The sequence below is a fragment of the Nansenia antarctica genome (assembly GCF_963989245.1).
Source record: "Nansenia antarctica genome assembly, chromosome: 8".
Lineage (NCBI taxonomy): Eukaryota > Metazoa > Chordata > Actinopteri > Argentiniformes > Microstomatidae > Nansenia > Nansenia antarctica.
In genome coordinates, this window is record NC_137678.1 from 57050081 (window position 1) to 57065926 (window position 15846).

Here is a 15846-nt window from a genome sequence, read left to right on the forward strand (position 1 = left end):
TATGCTGCCTCTCCATCTCTCTCTCTCTCTCTCTCTATGCTGTCTCTCCATCTCTCTCTCTCTCTATGCTGTCTCTCCATCTCTCTCTCTCTCTCTATGCTGCCTCTCCATCTCTCTCTCTCTCTATGCTGTCTCTCCATCTCTCTCTCTCTCTCTCTATGCTGTCTCTCCATCTCTCTCTCTCTCTCTATGCTGTCTCTCCATCTCTCTCTCTCTCTCTATGCTGTCTCTCCATCTCTCTCTCTCTCTCTCTATGCTGCCTCTCCATCTCTCTCTCTCTCTCTATGCTGTCTCTCCATCTCTCTCTCTCTCTCTCTCTCTCTCTCTATGCTGCCTCTCCATCTCTCTCTCTCTCTCTATGCTGTCTCTCCATCTCTCTCTCTCTCTCTATGCTGTCTCTCCATCTCTCTCTCTCTCTCTATGCTGTCTCTCCATCTCTCTCTCTCTCTCTATGCTGTCTCTCCATCTCTCTCTCTCTATGCTGTCTCTCCATCTCTCTCTCTCTCTCTCTCTATGCTGTCTCTCCATCTCTCTCTCTCTATGCTGTCTCTCCATCTCTCTCTCTCTCTCTCTATGCTGTCTCTCCATCTCTCTCTCTCTCTATGCTGTCTCTCCATCTCTCTCTCTCTCTATGCTGCCTCTCCATCTCTCTCTCTCTCTCTCTATGCTGCCTCTCCATCTCTCTCTCTCTCTCTATGCTGTCTCTCCATCTCTCTCTCTCTCTATGCTGCCTCTCCATCTCTCTCTCTCTCTATGCTGTCTCTCCATCTCTCTCTCTCTCTATGCTGTCTCTCCATCTCTCTCTCTCTCTATGCTGTCTCTCCATCTCTCTCTCTCTCTCTATGCTGCCTCTCCATCTCTCTCTCTCTCTATGCTGTCTCTCCATCTCTCTCTCTCTCTATGCTGTCTCTCCATCTCTCTCTCTCTCTATGCTGTCTCTCCATCTCTCTCTCTCTCTCTCTCTATGCTGTCTCTCCATCTCTCTCTCTCTCTATGCTGTCTCTCCATCTCTCTCTCTCTCTCTCTATGCTGTCTCTCCATCTCTCTCTCTCTCTCTCTATGCTGTCTCTCCATCTCTCCATCTCTCTCTCTCTCTATGCTGTCTCTCCATCTCTCTCTCTCTCTCTCTATGCTGTCTCTCCATCTCTCTCTCTCTCTCTCTATGCTGTCTCTCCATCTCTCTCTCTCTCTCTCTCTCTATGCTGTCTCTCCATCTCTCTCTCTTTCTCTCTATGCTGCCTCTCCATCTCTCTCTCTCTCTCTCTATGCTGTCTCTCCATCTCTCTCTCTCTCTCTATGCTGTCTCTCCATCTCTCTCTCTCTTTCTCTCTGCTGTCTCTCCATCTCTCTCTCTCTCTATGCTGCCTCTCCATCTCTCTCTCTCTCTCTATGCTGCCTCTCCATCTCTCTCTCTCTCTCTATGCTGTCTCTCCATCTCTCTCTCTCTCTATGCTGTCTCTCCATCTCTCTCTCTCTCTATGCTGTCTCTCCATCTCTCTCTCTCTCTCTATGCTGCCTCTCCATCTCTCTCTCTCTCTATGCTGTCTCTCCATCTCTCTCTCTCTCTCTATGCTGCCTCTCCATCTCTCTCTCTCTCTATGCTGTCTCTCCATCTCTCTCTCTCTCTCTCTATGCTGTCTCTCCATCTCTCTCTCTCTCTCTCTATGCTGCCTCTCCATCTCTCTCTCTCTCTCTATGCTGTCTCTCCATCTCTCTCTCTCTCTCTCTATGCTGTCTCTCCATCTCTCTCTCTCTCTCTCTATGCTGCCTCTCCATCTCTCTCTCTCTCTCTATGCTGTCTCTCCATCTCTCTCTCTCTCTCTCTATGCTGTCTCTCCATCTCTCTCTCTCTCTCTCTATGCTGCCTCTCCATCTCTCTCTCTCTCTATGCTGTCTCTCCATCTCTCTCTCTCTCTCTATGCTGCCTCTCCATCTCTCTCTCTCTCTATGCTGTCTCTCCATCTCTCTCTCTCTCTCTATGCTGTCTCTCCATCTCTCTCTCTCTCTCTCTATGCTGTCTCTCCATCTCTCTCTCTCTCTCTCTCTCTATGCTGCCTCTCCATCTCTCTCTCTCTCTATGCTGTCTCTCCATCTCTCTCTCTCTCTCTCTATGCTGTCTCTCCATCTCTCTCTCTCTTTCTCTCTGCTGTCTCTCCATCTCTCTCTCTCTCTCTCTATGCTGCCTCTCCATCTCTCTCTCTCTCTCTCTATGCTGCCTCTCCATCTCTCTCTCTCTCTCTATGCTGCCTCTCCATCTCTCTCTCTCTCTCTATGCTGTCTCTCCATCTCTCTCTCTCTCTATGCTGTCTCTCCATCTCTCTCTCTCTCTATGCTGTCTCTCCATCTCTCTCTCTCTCTATGCTGCCTCTCCATCTCTCTCTCTCTCTCTCTATGCTGTCTCTCCATCTCTCTCTCTCTCTATGCTGTCTCTCCATCTCTCTCTCTCTCTATGATGTCTCTCCATCTCTCTCTCTCTCTCTATGCTGCCTCTCCATCTCTCTCTCTCTCTCTATGCTGTCTCTCTCTCTCTCTCTCTCTCTATGCTGTCTCTCCATCTCTCTCTCTCTCTCTATGCTGTCTCTCCATCTCTCTCTCTCTCTCTATGCTGCCTCTCCATCTCTCTCTCTCTCTCTCTATGCTGCCTCTCCATCTCTCTCTCTCTCTCTATGCTGTCTCTCCATCTCTCTCTCTCTCTCTATGCTGTCTCTCCATCTCTCTCTCTCTCTCTATGATGTCTCTCCATCTCTCTCTCTCTCTCTATGCTGCCTCTCCATCTCTCTCTCTCTCTCTATGCTGCCTCTCCATCTCTCTCTCTCTCTCTATGCTGTCTCTCCATCTCTCTCTCTCTATGCTGTCTCTCCATCTCTCTCTCTCTCTCTATGCTGCCTCTCCATCTCTCTCTCTCTATGCTGCCTCTCCATCTCTCTCTCTCTCTCTCTATGCTGCCTCTCCATCTCTCTCTCTCTCTATGCTGTCTCTCCACCTCTCTCTCTCTCTCTATGCTGCCTCTCCATCTCTCTCTCTCTCTCTATGCTGTCTCTCCATCTCTCTCTCTCTCTCTCTATGCTGCCTCTCCATCTCTCTCTCTCTCTCTCTCTCTCTCTATGCTGTCTCTCCATCTCTCTCTCTATGCTGTCTCTCCATCTCTCTCTCTCTCTCTATGCTGTCTCTCCATCTCTCTCTCTCTCTCTATGCTGCCTCTCCATCTCTCTCTCTCTCTCTATGCTGCCTCTCCATCTCTCTCTCTCTCTCTCTCTATGCTGCCTCTCCATCTCTCTCTCTCTCTCTCTATGCTGCCTCTCCATCTCTCTCTCTCTCTCTCTATGCTGTCTCTCCATCTCTCTCTCTCTCTCTATGCTGCCTCTCCCTCCATCTCCCTCTCTCCTATGATGCCTCTCCATCTCTCTCTCTCTCTCTATGTTGTCTCTCCATCTCTCTCTCTCTCTCTCTCTATGCTGCCTCTCCATCTCTCTCTCTCTCTCTCTATGCTGTCTCTCCATCTCTCTCTCTCTTTCTATGCTGTCTCTCCATCTCTCTCTCTCTCTCTCTCTATGCTGCCTCTCCATCTCTCTCTCTCTCTCTATGCTGTCTCTCCATCTCTCTCTCTCTCTCTATGCTGTCTCTCCATCTCTCTCTCTCTCTCTATGCTGTCTCTCCATCTCTCTCTCTCTCTCTATGCTGTCTCTCCATCTCTCTCTCTCTCTCTATGCTGTCTCTCCATCTCTCTCTCTCTCTCTCTCTATGCTGTCTCTCCATCTCTCTCTCTCTCTCTCTCTATGCTGTCTCTCCATCTCTCTCTCTCTATGCTGCCTCTCCATCTCTCTCTCTCTCTCTATGCTGTCTCTCCATCTCTCTCTCTCTCTCTATGCTGTCTCTCCATCTCTCTCTCTCTCTATGCTGCCTCTCCATCTCTCTCTCTCTCTCTATGCTGTCTCTCCATCTCTCTCTCTCTCTATGCTGTCTCTCCATCTCTCTCTCTCTCTCTATGATGTCTCTCCATCTCTCTCTCTCTCTCTATGCTGTCTCTCCATCTCTCTCTCTCTCTCTATGCTGCCTCTCCATCTCTCTCTCTCTCTGTATGCTGCCTCTCCATCTCTCTCTCTCTCTCTATGCTGCCTCTCCATCTCTCTCTCTCTCTCTATGCTGTCTCTCCATCTCTCTCTCTCTCTCTATGCTGTCTCTCCATCTCTCTCTCTCTCTATGCTGCCTCTCCATCTCTCTCTCTCTCTATGCTGCCTCTCCATCTCTCTCTCTCTCTCTCTATGCTGTCTCTCCATCTCTCTCTCTCTCTATGCTGCCTCTCCATCTCTCTCTCTCTCTATGCTGCCTCTCCATCTCTCTCTCTCTCTCTCTCTCTCTCTCCTATGCTGCCTCTCCCTCTCCCTCTCTCTGGGTGTGTGCCGTCACCGCTAGCATGCTAACCGTGTTAGCGTCCTCCAGAGCTCCCGGAGCCTGCCTTCAATCACCCTCTGGCATTTAAAGGAACACTCAACCAAAATAGGAGTCGGGAGTCTTCGACCGACCTTTCTATGAATTATCCTCTTCTGTGTTCAGATATGTTGGAACCTGTTCCGCAGTGGTGAACTATTGTTCAATAGATCATGAGAAAGTATGAACGCAGACTCGCAGGAGTAAAACCGGGTGCCTGTAATATTTCACTGCTGTGCAGTGTAGCTTAATCACAGCTCTACAGGCTGAGCTACGGTATGTTTGCATCTGAATGAAGTAGGTAGCTACAAGAAGAAGGTGTAAATTAACAGGAGGACACACAGCATTTTCTTTCCTTATATTACAGTGTTGGGGTTTTATATCATTGTATACTGAGAAATGTAAGTCTCTCTACAGTTTGGTGAATCTAGCAGCACTCAAGGAAGGCCCGTTTCCTTCCTGTAAGGGACGGGCCAAGATCTGTGGCGCAGTGAATCATTCTGACTATGGACAGGGCCCATAACTTGTGTAATCACAGATTTGTATAATATGTTTGGTTCCCAAGAATAGTGACCTCATGACCAAGGACAGTTCTATAAATATGAGTCCCACCCGTCGTTGGGGGCTTTTTGCTTTTGGGCTTTTGCTTCTTGCTTATTGGTCTGCTCGTTTCTCTCTGCGCTCATGTAACTTTGCTTAATAAAAGGCCTCTTTGGAGACAATTGATCTAAGCTCTTTGTGCTTTATAAGTTCTACTAAATCTATTAAGAATCAATTATATCCCACAACAACAGCATCTTAGTGAAAAGAGAAATTAATGTCGACCAACTTTCTGCTGAGTTTCACTTTTGGCCCTAACAACAAACTCTGTGGGAGGGAGGGCCATCTGGTTCATGTGGCAGGGTTAACCTGACCTCCCCTGCTTGTCACTGCTCATATACTAATGTGTATTAATAGTAATATGTTGTCATATGTTTCCAAACAGGTGTTTTTGTTTCTTCTACACAGAAATATCAAAGAGGAACTAATATTGCAGCTATTAATCATTTAATCATCATGTCTTTGTGGTGGGTTTCCCCCTGCATCTGGACAACAGAAAGGCAGGAAGAAGAAGAAAGAGTTTGTTGCATCTGGACATTAAATTTGGGCAGTTTTGAACAACTCAAACAAACAACATGGTGAAAGCTCTCGGGCCTGGGCTAATGGGTTCACCCCATGTGGCTCGTTAGATTAAAAAAAAACAAAAAAAAACATGACAAGCCCAGTCAGTCACAGATGCAACATATTAGGACATGCACTCACAACATGTGCTACATGCTACATGTGTTGCATCCTGATCGCGCTTCGTCATCTTCATGCTTACAGCTCTGCAAAAGCGACCGGTGGGGCGGCTGTGTCTCAGGAGGTAGAGGCTGTGTCTCAGGAGGTAGAGGCTGTGTCTCAGGAGGTAGAGGCTGTGTCTCAGGAGGTAGAGGCTGTGTCTCAGGAGGTAGAGGCTGTGTCTCAGGAGGTAGAGGCTGTGTCTCAGGGGGTAGAGGCTGTGTCTCAGGAGGGAGAGGCTGTGTCTCAGGAGGTAGAGGCTGTGTCTCAGGAGGTAGAGGCTGTGTCTCAGGAGGTAGAGGCTGTGTCTCAGGAGGTAGAGGTGTCTGTGTCTCAGGAGGTAGGGGCTGTGTCTCAGGGGGTAGAGGCTGTGTCTCAGGAGGTAGAGGCTGTGTCTCAGGAGGTAGAGGTTGTGTCTCAGGAGGTAGAGGCTGTGTCTCAGGAGGTAGAGGCTGTGTCTCAGGAGGTAGAGCCGCCGTCTAATGATCGCAAGGTTGGCAGATCGGCGGTTCGAGCCCCGGCTGGCCACATGTCGAAGTGTGCTTGGGCAAGACACTGAACCCCAAATTGCTCCCAGTGAGCGGGCCGGCGCCTTGCATGGTAGCTTGCCGCCATTGGTGTGTGAATGTGTGTGTGAATGGGTGAATGAGAGGCCGTTGTAAAGCGCTTTGGATAAAGGCGCTGTATAAGTGCAGTCCATTTACCATTTACCAGTGACCTTATAGATATGACCTTCATAAATTCGCCCGCCTTTGATCAACTGCAGTCCCGGAGGAAATACACACTCTCACACACTATCTACTATCTACACATACGCCCTGCACATACGGCAAGGTCACCTACAGTACCTACACCTACAGCACGTTCTACACACATCCTGTTTCACGCCCTTCACATTCTATTTCTCCTTCTTTGAAATTCAACATGCACACGTCATCATGAATTATTAAGCAGACACTGACCGGCGGACTCCTCTCATTGGCTCCCCAGAGTGACTTCATGCATTCCTTCCTGTCAGACACCACCACCGGGGTTACGTGTATTAGGAGGAGACACAGAGCCAAAGAGGGGAGCCCTGGTCTCTCTGGGGTGGGGGTTCCCCCGGTGTGCTGAACTGTTTTCACAGACGGTTTGCGATTATCAGCTCCAGGAGGGGCTGTTGATCCAGACTGTTATGGAATACACAATTCTATTTGCGCTCATCTTCTGTGTGTCTCTAACCAGTGAATTCCCTCCCTGGTGTGTATGTGGATGCCAGCCAATAAAAGCACACCTAACGGATTCGAGAAAGACATTCCGGATAGTGAAAATGGTCGGCTACTATGGCTACAGGTGAGTGGTGTTCTGTATGTCGAGGGGTGTTCTGTAGTGTCTCGTACTTTGGCCCCAAGGCAGTTGGAATGCATCACGCCGAAGTGAGACGGTATCTGATATCTGTACCGCTTGTTCCTTCAGTCTTCCCACCTGAGGAGGGACTTCATCTTTGAGTATGTTCCCCTGGAGCGTGTGTGTGTGTGTGTGTGTGTGAGTGTGTGTGTGTGTGTGTGTGTGTGTGTGTGTGTGTGTGTGTGTGTGTGTGTGTGTGTGTGTGTGAGGAGGCATCGCCTGGGGAGATGAAGACAAACTTTCTCTCTCCCTCTCTCTCTCTCTCTCTCTCTACAGTAAGTCTCCCTATCTCTCGAAGAGAGCTAACACAACATAGGCTTGCCTGGCTGACAAAACAGTGGTCCGTTGCTCTAGACTCTAGACTCTAGAGGAACCGAATTACTTCTAAAAGGTCAGGCCCGGCAGAGAACAACACAGCAATCTCCCCGCCAGATGCCCTTTGTGGAACCTTACAATGCACCTCATAAACAACCGGACACACAAAGGATTATGTTGATAGACTCTGTTCATACTGTCCGTGTGACACAGAACAGCAAACCACGGTAGAAGATAAAGCCGTTGACCTGTAGCCTACGCGTGTTTCCTGTTGTGAAAGCAGTGTTAGTTCATTCCAGCTAACACGTGTTTTAATGTATTCACACAGTTTAATTATTCAGAGGGTATGGAATATCCACTCTCAGACTTCATGTGGTTAGAACAACTCTCTCTATCCTTTCTTGTAACCTAGAAAGAAAGAAAGAAAAAAAATCTCGTAGCTACTAAATTTAACATGGCCTTTCTCGTGTAGCGCAACAAAGATTTGTTGATTGCTTTTCTGACGGTTTGTTTCTCCGAAAGCCTTTCCATTTTACCTGTCTTGTTCAATCAGATCTCACATTGTTTTCTTATGTTATAAATACAACCACACCTACGTTGAGCAACAATGGCCCAGCATGAGCTGTTATGAAATAACAAGAGATTCATCCACGATACATTGGGGATAAACCTACGCTTGGGCAATATGATGATTATTAATGATTAATGATGAAGCAGAAGAGAGGAAGTCTATTACACAGTGACAGTGCATATACTAAGAGAGTGATACTCTACTTTTAAACCAAGGTGATTCCAAATCGGAAGTCAAAATTAGAACTATATATATATATATATATATATATATATATATATATATATGTTATGGTACACAGATTGAGTATGTTCAAGAATGCGTGAAGGTTGTTTTGGGGGTATATATATATATACATGTTACGGTACATGTGGGAATACGGTATATGTGGGAAAACTAGGGTTAGGTGCTAGGGTGCTAGGGTTAGGGATCAGGGTTAAGGTTAGGTGTAGGGTTAGACATGCCAGCATGTACCAGGTCACCCTAGCACCTAACCCTAACCCTAATTTTCCCACATGTACCGTAACACATATACTAAGAGAGTGATACTCTACTTTGAGAGTGATACTCTACTACGGTGATTCCAAATCGGAACTCAAAATTAGAACTTGATATACTGTATATATATATATATATATATGTTACGGTACATGTGGGAAAACGGTACATGTGGGAAAACTAGGGTTAGGGTTAGGGTTAGGATTGGGGTTAGGTGTAGGGTTAGACATGCCAGCATGTACCAAGTCACCCTAGCACCTAACCCTAACCCTAGTTTTCCGTCATGTACCGTATTCCCACATGTACCGTAACATATATATACATACCCCCAAAACAACCTTCACGCATTCTTGAACATCCTCTATCTGTGGCTCCAGGCGTCCCTTCACTCTCAGTGGCTGCAGAACGTTCCATTTAACGGGTTCCTGCTCCTTGGCTCGAGGCCCGCGGTTCCTTCCTCGGTTCCGCAGGGCCATTGTGAGAGGAGGACCCTCAGCGCGGCGGCAATCCACTCAGCGCGGGGCACTTCTTCTTCTTCTTCTTCTTCTTTCTAATTAAATCTGAGCGGTCTTGGCAGGCGTCCGGATAATGAAAGCACCGGGTCTTCTCCTTCTCGCTTCTCGCTTCTTTTTTTTTTGCCCGCCGGCCACCGTGAAAACAAAACAATGGCACCCGTTCGCCAACCGTTTGCATAAATGGGGACCGAGCCACATTCAGCGGACTGGAACAGACCGTCGACGAGGGACGGCCAAGCGCAGAGAGAGTACAGAGAGTACAGAGAGTACAGAGAGTACAGGGCCCCAGGGGGGCGCGAGGCGGAGGACGGGTGTACGCTGATAAGAAGACAGACACGGCAATACACGGCAGCCTAACAACGGAGGCGCCAAAGGTGGACGGTAATAGGACTGAACAACTGCCAAGCAGCACCGCTTGGGCGTGGAGAGGAAAGACAGGCCCAGGTGAGGCTCTAGTGAGGGCCTCTGTGGAGGGTGAGGCGCTCGGTGGAGCATATCATACAGCTCATCACCTAATCCTTCCTGAGCCCTATTTCCCTGCCTGTCAATCTGGGAGACTTGTTCAGGAGGCATAAGACCACCTAACCAATCCTTTTCCCTCCTGACAATTTTGACAAGGCAGCTTATCACGAGGTGTTCTCTGTCCCGAGAGATGACATCCTCCATTCCAAACCCACAAGAGCAGCAGGAGAGACAAAGCGTCAAGTGCAGCCAGGACTTCAGCATCGTCGAGGCAGAGAAATCGTTCAAAAATGAGATAGCTTCTGGATACCGTTGGGTGTGTGCTGCCATTTCTCCAGTTAAAGTCAACCAGGGGTGTAGTCTAGGTGATACGCAGGACTACGCTGTATACCCACTAGGAAAGGCCAAGGATTTCCGTATACCCACTTAAAAAGGTGTGAGGATACGTAACAGCGTTTTGTGACAGAACTTTCACACTTTCATTCAAAAAATTCACCCCGTCTGTGTTACGAAGCACTTGACTTTTGGACCGTTGGAACTGACTATAGCGTCATATACCATCAACGGGGGGAAATGCGACATGAAATATGTCAAAATGCAGCACTATCATGCACAGATCAACCATATAACCTTGTAATGTTATGTTATGTAATGTTAGATATATAACGTTAGACAGGTAGCGCAGATTTATTTTTATGGCGAAATGAACGATATGAGGCTGGGAGGGAAAAGTCACAGTATACCCACTAGAAAACACTAGACTACACCACTGCTGCCATTTCTCCAGTTAAAGTCAACTAAACATGAGACTCATCTCTGGCCTTAGATACGTATCAGATGTTCTAGATTGTTCTGATGCTAAATGAAATGTATCTGATCCAGTTGGATGGAACAGAGTCAAAATGAATTAGATTTCCCAATGAATTAATTGTGCATCTTAATTAATCACATGCTGATTAGGCGAGCAGTAATGACAACAGTGCCTCTGCGTTCAGAAACAGTCTTGCATCTGGGATTGGTCCCCTAAGAAATTAACTTCATATAAAAAGAAATATTATATAAAAAGCATATAATGAAAGGAAAAATAAACCTACTGTAACCTCTGGAAACATTAGCTCTACACCTTATTCGTCTTTGTGTAGAACAGTCGTTGTTATTTTCCCACCCAAGGCGCTCAATTTAGCTTCGAAAATACAATTAGCGTGTTTGCTTATTTCATGTCAAACCATGTTTATGAAAATGACATTACCAATCCCTTAATTGAGCAAAGAGGCTCACATCATTGGCTAATTCATCCTGAGTGTTTTCGCGTTTTCCACCTTTATACTAATGACTTCTATTCCGGGGCACAAAAACAACCACTTCACATGAAGTCAACTCATTTTCTAAGTCACTTAAAGCAAAAAAAGCTCATTAAGCCATAATACCATGCTGTTACCCAGGGAGTATAAGACTGATGACTCCGCATCTGAAAAGAAGAAACATTATAAAAATAAATATATTTATTAATAATAAATAAGCCATGCCCTGGGTGAACCTGGAACACTGGCATCCTGGGGGTGTTAATGGAGGATTAAGGAGTCATGCCTGAGGATGTGTGTGTGTGTGTGTTGTGTGTTGACACAATGAGCGCTGTGGAGGTTTGTGACCCTGTGGTGGCTGAGGTAGATAGATTAACACACGTGTTAAAGCATGACAAGCGCATCTACAATATGCAGCCTCCGGGCTGCGCTGGCCGCGGTGGTGACAGGGGGCTTACATACCCTGCCTGCCCGCGTTAACTACTGCATGGCTGGGTATTGATTGCTGCGGGGTTGCGGGTGCATGCAAGCATGCGAGAAAATAGCTCTGCGATCTCCCATTAGATAGATGAGGTCATGGGTGTTCCCGCTAAGTCAACGTGTCTATGATTGACTCAATAGGAGTGTGCGTGTGTGCGCGTGTGTGTGTGTGTGTGTGTGTCTCGGTTTACAGTACCAGTCAAAAGTTTGGACACACTTTCCCATTCAATTGAATGGAGAAGTGTGTCCAAACTTTTGACTGGTAGTCTACTGGAAGCCCCATAGAGCCCCATAGTAAACCCCGAAATGTTGATTCTTATGAACGTTTATGATTGTAATGTTATCTATAGGCCTAGTGGGTTTCCTCCAACGAGGAAAGGTTGCATGACTGCACCATGGTACTAGATGACTTCCTGGATAACACAAACATGGACTTAGACCCTTAGATCACATTTTTAAGTTAACTAGAAGCAAAATGATCGCCATTTTCAGTTTCTTGTGATTAATTAGCATAATATACACAAATTGCCCAGCATGCAACTCTTAGCAACCAAGTTGAATTTCATCCACCAGGCCTATAGAGGACATTTCAATCATAAACGTTCATAAGAATCACCGTTTCTGGGTCCAAGAGATGTCCAGTGGACTATGGTACCGTACATGACTTGGCGTTCATAAGCCTCTGTGTCTGAGGCTCAGACAAGGCAGCTGGCAGCAGCAAGGCGCATTTGAATATTCCAGCTCTTATCAGAACGACTTTTATCCTTCCCCTTTGGCAGCCCCCCAACAGCACTGGGTGGCAGTCTGTTAGCGGAGATGAACAGCCAGATATGCCCGTCGTCCCCCCCCCCGTCCCTCCCATCTCTTTCATGCTCTCTTCCATCCCCATGGCAAGACAGACACATTTAATCCACTTTTAGTTACACTGCAAATTGATTGCAAAGGGAGGGGAGAAATTGAAAAATGTAATTGACGTCGTTATCACAGTTTTGCAAAAAAAAAGTAATTGTGTCATTAAAACATGATTCATAATGTTCCGTCGGAGGAGGCCAACATGTCTGAATCAGATAGATAGATGAACATTACATTAAATGGGAATTCAGGACAATTAGAAGATTTCATGGAGAGAATTGTGAAAATGAATGACCAATGACCAATTCTCCCAGTAGCTTAAAGATAAAGCAATAGAAGAATGAAGAATATCGAAGAGCCTCAACTGAGGGTTTAAGACACTAGACGTAACGGGATTTCCAAAACATTGCTTTCACGCAGCTATTCGTGACGTTAGAATTATAAGGTTCTAGCTCAATGTTTGTCAAAATTTAGTTTTTTACATCAGCTGATCCATTAGGTGTTTATTAATGCCTGTGTGGTGTTATTTTTAAAATGTTTAAATGTTTTAGTTAGTAATTAATAAAATACAAAGGTTCCATCTCACAAAACATAATGGAATGTAAAAACTTTGACGCTCAATATCTCCGAACCACCCTAAACGGAGATAGAACCTTATCATTCTAAGCTCACGTATTACTAAAACAGTATACAGTGAAACCAATAGGACAGACCCAGCAAGTCATCCACCGGAAGTACATGACCTACAGTAGCTGGGTCTATGTCAGGCCTGTTGAACATGAAAAGGGCTCATCATTGGAGCAAAGTAGGCTATAGCATAGTGCTCTTTCAAAAAACGATTGCTTATCATGCCGCTTCTCTCCTATCATGTAAGTCAACGCAGTGTTCAATGGAGCAGATCAAATCCCCTCCAATTGATTGTTAAGTGGCATTTAAGAGCCGTCCTCTGGATTGGCCGCTGCAGAGTGAACCCCGCATAAGCTGAAGCTGTGGGGGTGGGGGTGGGGGTGGGGGTGGGGGTGGGGGCGAGGTGGGGGTGGGGGTGGGGATGGGGGTGGGGGTTCACAGTCCTGCCAGCCAAACGGGGGCAAAAGGGAGCGCCGAATCCCTCTCATTATCTGAACAGGACGGAAACTACATGGCAATTTGGCCACTCATTAAACGCAAAACCACAGGGAGAGGTTACAGAGGCGGTTAGCAATCTCTGAAAGAACGAGTCAGTGAGCTTCGTTCCGGGATGTCCTTGCCATGTTGGGTTCTTGGACCCCCTCTCCTCCTCCCTCCCTCCCTCCCTCCCTCCCTCCCTCAGATCAGGATTTAATGGGATAATACTGACATTTTTTTCAACAAGCAAGCGAACTAGAGAGCTGACTTCTTACATAATACCCTTCTCAGTGGCCCCACAGAGCAAGGGGGGGGGGGAGAGTTTGGGTTAATGGGAGTTCAGTTCAGGAAGTTAAACGGGAGGTTTTGTAGAGCTCCCATGGAGAGGGAGGCTGAGAACAAGGAAGTGAATGTTCTGCATGCTCAGACAGCGGTGTTAACAAACACCCCCCGCAGTGACGGTGACACCGGACCGTTCCGGCAGCTTCTCTCCCGCTGGTTCCCTGCAAACTTGTTGACGTGTCGCGTCATCTCATCTCATCTCAGCACCACGCTAGTGTCGCCAGTTCTGGTTCAAAACCTGCTGCTCGACACTTAAAACCCACACAGCAGAAGTATTTAATGGTAAATGGTAAACGGACTGCACTTTTATATAGTGCCTTTTTATGCTGCTCCAAAGCGCTTTACAACGGCCTCTCATTCACCCATTCACACACACATTCACACACCAATGGCGCCAAGCTACCATGCAAGGTGCTGGCCGGCCCGCTCACTGGGAGCAATTTAGGGGTTCAGTGTCTTGCCCAAGGACACTTCGACATGAGGCCAGCCGGGGCTCGAACCGCTGATCTGCCAACCTTGTGATCATTAGACGGCGACTCTACCTCCTGAGACACAGCCCATTTAGTTCATCCATCGAACGCAGACCAAGGTGTCGAACGAAAGGTTTCGTTCGAATAACCATCCGTCCTAGCAACCAGCCACAACAAACGAAACACACAAAGGCTCTTCACACTGAAAAACATATTTTGGTTTCCTCTTAGCATAACACACAACTGGCTTCATGAATGTCACTCAGTGTCAAAACATGAATTATTCCTGTCATCGGCTCATCTCTTCTGTATGCATCCACGGAAGGGTTCTAGAAGTGTAGTATTCATTGAGCTCATCCTGTGTGATGTTTTCTCCCTCCAGGGCCCAAGTAGAGGGCTGAGTGGTGACGGGTCTATGGAAAGTTGTCTTCCTTTACCTCATTGAATAGAACATCCTTATTCCGTCGTAGACTGAAGACCCATCTCTTCACACCTTAACTGCTCCTCCTGAGACATCTACTGCCCCCCAGCACTGCGTCTCCTGAAGACACCCGCTTTTCCCCTACTGTGTCCCCTAAAAACTTATATTGCCCCCCCTTGTACTGTTTCTCTGTTTCTCCAGTGTCTAAATATAAAAAAAATAAAAAATAAACAAAACATAGGTTTAGAAGAAGGTGATAGAAGAAGGTTTTTCCTTCTATCAGTGGCCCCGGGCCTGAGCTAGATTACTCTTCCTGCTACGACTGGTGGACTGATGATTCACTTGCTTAGTATTCAAATGTATTGATTGTAAGTCGCTTTGGAATAAGGCGTCTGCTAAATGCCAAAAATGTTAATGTAAAAATGTAATTTTACCCATTCTCACTGCTTCTTCTACAGTATAAACATTCTCGTGGATTTATTTGCACAGCCCACAAAAACACCCAAAACACCTCCGTTATATGAACGCTGCCAGCCACAGATGTCACACCTGACTGAGGTTCTATGAAACTGAGTTGTATGAAACTGAGTTGTAACACCAAACCCCCGAGACAGAGCCAACCTTGCCTTGTGACAAGGTTATTTTTCTTTGTGTTCACTGTTTTCAAAAAAGATTTCAGGAAGTTCAATTATATTGAGTCTCCTTGAATATGTCCTCTCACACCCCCGGAATGATAATTTATACGATTTTACCTTCCCGTAGTTAAGTATTTGCAGTCTGTAACATTCATGATTAAAGGGGAAACAGTCTTCAGGGTGTTTATCTTTGAGATTTAATTCATGTGGACTGATTGACCTGTTTGCACCTGTCTCTCCTGTTTTTTCACATTGACATTTACATTTACATGTTTGGTATTTAGCAGACGCCTTATTCCAAATCGACTTACAATCAATACATTTGAATACTAAGCAAGTGAATCATCAATCCACCAGTCGTAGCAGGAAGAGTAATCCAGCTCATTCCACCAGCGGGGAGCCAGTGTTGTGAAGAGACGTGATCGGGCAGCACATTGACCTGTCTGCATACCATATCACATTGACCTGTCTGCATACCATATCACATTGACCTGTCTGCATACCATATCACATTGACCTGTCTGCATACCATAATATCACATTGACCTGTCTGCATACCATATCACATTGACCTGTCTGCATACCATATCACATTGACCTGTCTGCATACCATATCACATTGACCTGTCTGCATACCATATCACATTGACCTGTCTGCATACCATAATATCACATTGACCTGTCTGCATACCATATCACATTGACCTGTCTGCATACCATATCACATTGACCTGTCTGCATACCAT